The sequence below is a fragment of the Calonectris borealis genome, chromosome 10 (assembly GCF_964195595.1).
Source record: "Calonectris borealis chromosome 10, bCalBor7.hap1.2, whole genome shotgun sequence".
In the NCBI taxonomy this organism is placed as follows: Eukaryota; Metazoa; Chordata; class Aves; order Procellariiformes; family Procellariidae; genus Calonectris; species Calonectris borealis.
Genome location: NC_134321.1, coordinates 23,863,812 through 23,869,929, shown reverse-complemented (window position 1 = coordinate 23,869,929; position 6,118 = coordinate 23,863,812).

The following is a 6,118-nucleotide window of genomic DNA, read 5'->3' as shown; positions in this document are numbered from 1 at the left end:
CGCCCACAGAGGAAGCCCTCGCTAAAGCGCTGGAGGGAAAAACCACCATCCGCACTTCCCGGGGAGAAGAGCCCGCTGGCCCGTGACAGGCTGCACCATCGCCACCTGCTTACCTGCACCACGTGCTCGCCACGGAGCGGCCCCGGCAGCCCTGGCATGCAGGGCCACCAGGAGGAGGAGGACGAGGAGAAGGCGGCGGACAGGGACCATGGCCCCCTGTGCTCGCACCACACTGCTGCTGCTGCTGCTGCTGCTGCTGCTGCTGCTGCTGCTGCTGCTGCTGCTGCAGTCGGGGCCGGGGGCTGAGCAGTCGGTTCTTATGGCCAGTGCGGCACCACGGGGCTCTGTGACCTCACAGCCCCACTTGTGACCTCACGGCCGGGCCGCAGCTGCGTGGGGACGGCTCTCGGGGCACTCGTGGAGAGCCGCTGGAGCACAGCCGGAGGGCTGCCCTCCCGGGGAGGGGAGCACGTCCCGTCGGGCAGCTCCATCCAAGGGCTGGGACACAGTCCCACACGGGGCTGAGCCCACAGCTCTGCCCTGTTTTCTGGGCACTGTCACAGGGCAGCGAGGGGCTCACAGTGCCCCAGAACCACAGGAAACCACAGCCAAGGGATTTCTGAGATCCTCGGGTCTGTTAGCAACAACTCCTGAGGCTGAAGAGTGATTTCAGTCTCGAGACAAGTGCAAGATCCCCTCCTGTAGGCAGCTTCCAGGCTGGAGCCCAGTTTGGCGCCTTCGGGGACCGCAGGGCTAACGAGTCTCTTTCGTTTTACGGGAAGGATGAAGCCTTTACTTTTCCGTTTCTTCTTCATGTGAAATTTAAGGGAATACTTTGTGTCAGGGTCCTCAAAAAGTAAAGTCAATTAATGAAACAGAGAAATTAAATTATTTGACGTTCAAAAGGAAACCTCGAGAAGGCACACGGTGGGTATACGCTGCCTGACCAACGTAGTGGCCTTCTGTGATGGAGTGACTACATCAGTGGACAAGGGAAGAGCTATGGGTGTCATCTATCTGGACTTCTGCAAGGCCTCAGACAGGGTCCCCCACAACCTCCTTCTCTCTAAATTGGAGAGATATGGATCTGAGGGATGGACTGTCCGGTGGGTGAGGAATTGGTTGGATGGACACATCCAGAGGGCTCAGACGTCAACGGCTCCATGTCCAGATGGAGATCAGTGACGAGTGGTGTCCCGCAGGGGTCCGTATTGGGACTGGTACTGTTTAATATCTTCATCAATGACATAGACAGTGGGATCGAGTGCACCCTCAGCCAGTCTGCAGATGACACCAAGCTGAGTGGTGTGGTCGACACGCCTGAGGGACGAGATGCCATCCAGAGGGACCTGGACAAGCTTGAGAAGAGGGCCCGTGTGAACCTCATGAGGTTCAACAAGGCCAAGTGCAAGGTCCTGCATCTGGGTCGGGGCAACCCCCGGTATCAACATAGGCTGGGGGATGAAGGGATTGAGAGCAGCCCTGCCGAGAAGGACTTAGAGTCATGGAATCATAGAATCATTAAGCTTGGAAAAGACCTCTAAGATCATCGAGTCCAACCGTCAACCCAACACCACCATGCCCACTACACCATGTCCCTAAGCGCCACATCTACTCGTCTTTTAAATACCTCCAGGGATGGTGACTCAACCACTTCCCTGGGCAGCCTGTTCCAAGGCCTGACCACTCTTTCAGTAAAGAAATTTCTCCTAATGTCCGATCTAAACCTCCCTTGGCGCAACTTGAGGCCATTTCCTCTCATCCTATCGCTTGTTACTTGGCAGAAGAGACCAACCCCCACCTCACTACAACCTCCTTTCAGGTCGTTGTAGAGCACAATGAGGTCTCCCCTCAGCCTCCCCTTCTCCAGACCAAAGAGTCCCAGTTCCCTCAGCCACTCCTCATAAGACTTGTGCTCCAGGCCCTTCACCAGCTTCGTTGCCCTCCTCTGGACACGCTCCAGCACCTCCATGTCCTTCTTGTGGTGAGGGGCCCAAAACTGAACACAGGATTCGAGGTGCGGCCTCACCAGTGCCCAGTACAGGGGCACGATCACCTCTCTGCTCCTGCTGGCCACACTAGTTCTGATACAGGCCAGGGTGCCATTGGCCTTCTTGGCCACCTGGGCACACTGCCGGCTCATGTTCAGCCGGCTGTCAACCAGCACCCCCAGGTCCTTTTCCTCCGGGCAGCTTTCCAGCCACTCTTCCCCAAGCCTGTAGCGTTGCCTGGGGTTGTTGTGGCCGAAGTGCAGGACCTGGCACTTGGCCTTGTTGAAGCTCATACATTGGCCTCGGCCCATCGATCCAGCCTGTCCAGGTCCCTCTGCAGAGCCTTCCTACCCTCCAGCTGATCAACACTCCCGCCCAACTTGGTGTCCTCTGCAAACTGACTGAGGGAGCACTCGATCCCCTCGTCCAGATCATTGATAAAGATATTGAACAGGACCGGTCCCAGTACTGAGCCCTGGGGAACACCGCTCGTGACCGGCCCCCAACTGGATTTAACTCCGTTCACCACAACTCCCTGGGCCCGGCCACCCAGCCAGTTTTTTACCCAGCGAAGAGTGTACCTGTCTAGGCCATGAGCCGCCAGCTTCTCTAGGAGAATGCTGTGGGAGACAGTGTCAAAGGCTTTACTGAAGTCCAGGCAGACCACATCCACAGCCTTTCCCTCCTCCACCAGGCGGGTCACCTGGTCATAGAAGGAGATCAGGTTGGTCAAGCAGGACCTGCCTTCCATGAACCCGTGCTGGCTGGGCCTGATCCCCTGGTTGTCCCCGACATGGCTTGTGAGTGCCCTCAAGACGAACGGCTCCATAATCTTCCCCAGCACTGAGGTCAGACTGACCAGCCTGTAGTTGCCCGGATCCTCCTTCCGGCCCTTCTTGTAGACAGGCATCACATTGGCAAGCCTCCAGTTGTCCGGGACCTCCCCTGTTAACCAGGACTGCTGGTAAATGATGGAGAGTGGCTTGGCAAGCTGCTCCGCCAGCTCCCTCAGTACCCTCGGGTGGATCCCATCCGGCCCCAGAGACTTGTGTGTGTCAAGGGTGACTTGGGGGTACTGGTGGATGAAAAGCTGGACATGAGCCGGCAATGTGCGCTCGCAGCCCAGAAGGCCAACCGTATCCTGGGCTGCATCAAAAGCAGCGTGGCCAGCAGGTCGAGGGAGGGGATTCTGCCCCTCCGCTCTGCTCTGGTGAGACCCACCCTGCAGTGCTGCGTCCAGCTCTGGAGCCCTCAGCACAAGACAGACATGGACCTGTTGGAGCAGGTCCAGAGGAGGCCACGAAAACGATCAGGGGGATGGAAAACCTCTCCTGTGAAGAAAGGCTGAGAGAGTTGGGGTTGTTCAGCCTGGAGGAGAGAAGGCTCCGGGGAGACCTTATTGCGGCCTTTCAGTACTTCAAGGGGGCTTATAAGAACGATGGGGACAAACTTTTTAGCAAGGGCCTGTTGCGATAGGACAAGGGGGAATGGTTTTAAACTAAAAGAGGGTAGATTCAGATTAGATACAAGGAAGACACTTTTTACGATGAGGGTGGTGAAACCCTGGCACAGGTTGCCCAGAGAGGTGGTAGATGCCCCATCCCTGGAAATGTTCAAGGTCAGGTTGGACGGGGCTCTGAGCAACCTGATCTAGTTGAAGATGTCCCTGCCCACGGCAGGGGGGTTGGACTACATGACCTTTAAAGGTCCCTTCCAACCCAAACCGTTCTAAGATTCTATGATTCTGTATTTCCCTCTGCCTTAGCCGTGAGACTCCGGAGGTTTTAGATGCACGTCTGGACGCGCTGTAGCCTGCACAGCAGGAAGGGGTCAATCAGAGCCTCGCTGCAGCGACTCCGGGTTTCACACCTTTTGTCATGGTAATGTTAATGGTTGTAGCTCTATAGCCAGTGGAGCATGAGCAATGGTGGGACCATGTTTAAAACCCTGTGGTAAGCCAGTCAATGTAAATGGCAGTCCCTGCCAGGTGAAAGCAAATCTCTCCCTGTCTGTCCCTGTCATGGGGAGCCTAAAAAACATACCCTTCCCATCTACTGTTGCCATGCACGGCAAGGCTTGTTCGCGGAGGCAGCGGACTGTATCCATCAGACCGGGAGCAGCCGCAGTGAGCAGTTCAGTAGCGGTGTTCAGGGCTCTGTCATCTACCACCAGTCACCGCTTGCCATGAGGTTTCTCTGCTGGCCATGCAGGAGAATTGTAGCGGGAAGGAGACTTGACCATGCTTCCCCGTTCCTCCCCTTCCCCGCTCTTTCATCAATTCAGGAACAGCCTGGATGGCATCAGAAGGTGAGTGGTATTGTGGGATAAAGGGGCAGGACCTGGACCTCGTGCTAATGACCTGTTTGCAAGAGGTTCACAGTCAGGGGTGCGTTGATGCCAGGTAAACTGTGGGGCAGAGCACGTGGTGCCCCTATTTCCCACTTTCCCCACGAGTCCACCCACGACTGACCCTTCAACGCATCCATACCTAACCTATTTCGGGGACCTAGAAGTAAGGCCGGACTGTCCGACCATTAGATAGAGTTAATTTAGCCCCGACCAGCGTGGGTGGGAGGTGATTTGCCATTACCACCTACAAGAGAAACTATTTGCTTGCTAAGTGGAGGCTGTCCTTTGTTAAGTGTCCTTACCTACCTTTGATATTTGGGCTCCTGTGCCAATGGGGAATGTTGTAAAGCAGCCATCCCTAACTGCCGCCATCAGCTCAGGACTGGGAGCCTGAGCAGCGGGGGCAGCGGCCCCAAGGATCAAGCTCTGACCCCGGTTTCCTGCATATTGGCAGTCTAGGTTCAGCGCTGATGGATTCGGGCATCTGCCCGGGCTCACAGCCCTAAGATCCGCTGGCTCCCATGTCCTACGGTATCACTCCATCTTCACGGACCCCGGAGGACAATCCTGAGGAATTCATGAGGGAAACCCGACCAATTGCCGTAAAACGGGAGTTGGCAGCCCATTTAACGGACTCGCAGAGAGCCCTTAGTCTAACCACGTCTTCCGTCACCTCTCATGCTCAGTGGTGACTGAGGGTGCTCCCCACTTTCCCCTTTCTGCTTTCGTCCTTTGCACAGAGGCAGGCCGGGTCTTTTCTGTTACATTGCCTTTAGCCGGGGTTCTCCCCTGGTTTTTATCCCGTGGAGTGTACAGTGGTAAACAGCATAAGAAAGACACGGACCTGCTTGAGCGGGTCCAGAGCAGGGCCACAAAGACGGTGAGGGGGCTGGAGGAGGTGGCAGTAGCTCAGGTGTCTGAAGTCAGGTCACCTGCATGCTATCAACGAGCCTGTGACAAATGGGGGGAAAGACAGACTCCAGTCCTGCTGTTCTCTCAACAGGAGGGTTGCGTCAAACCGAAGGTCGGTCTAGCCTAGGGTCCCTTGCCTGTGGGTGAGGCCCAGGGTGGCACGTAAGAACAAGGCAAGCGTGTGATAATTGCCCTGTGTGCTCTCCCTGCGATCTACAGCACCAATTTTGTGAGCAGCAGAGGGGCCCGGTGACCCCTTGGCTGGCTCCTTGCAGCTCTCCAAACTCCTTCCAGGCCATGTGCAACAGCCCTCGAGGAGCGGATGGACCAACATAGGGCCCCTCGGGGCTTTCTTACCGGGAGAGCTGTCGCACACAGAGGAAGCCCTCGCTAAAGCGCTGGAGGGAAAACCCACCATCCGCGCTTCCCGGGGAGAAGCGTTAAAATCCTCTCCCTCTCAACACTTCTACACCTTGCTGGCAATAGCAGCTGCGATCTAAGCCAAGGCCTCAGAACTAACGACAGAACTAACGTTTGGTCTAAAACGCCATGTGCTTACTGTTGTACCCCCCAAAACTGCCTTATCTGCACTAAGGAGCGGCCTTGGTTGTAAAAGTGTGGTTTGCTTCGGTGTCCTCCGAACGGCGGCCACAGCCTTAGCAGCACAGCTGGACTCTTAGGAGTGCTTCAGCCAGCCTTTCAACAGGCTGTTCAAGCAGTGGGGTGGCCACCACTTTGCTACTCCCAAGGCAGTAAAAGCCTCGCTCAGGGAGCCTCTTGACAGGAGGCTCAGCACCCAGATGGGGAGATACTTTGCAGCACCTCAACTGGTGATGGCCCATCAGTTAGGGCCCATCAAGGGCCCA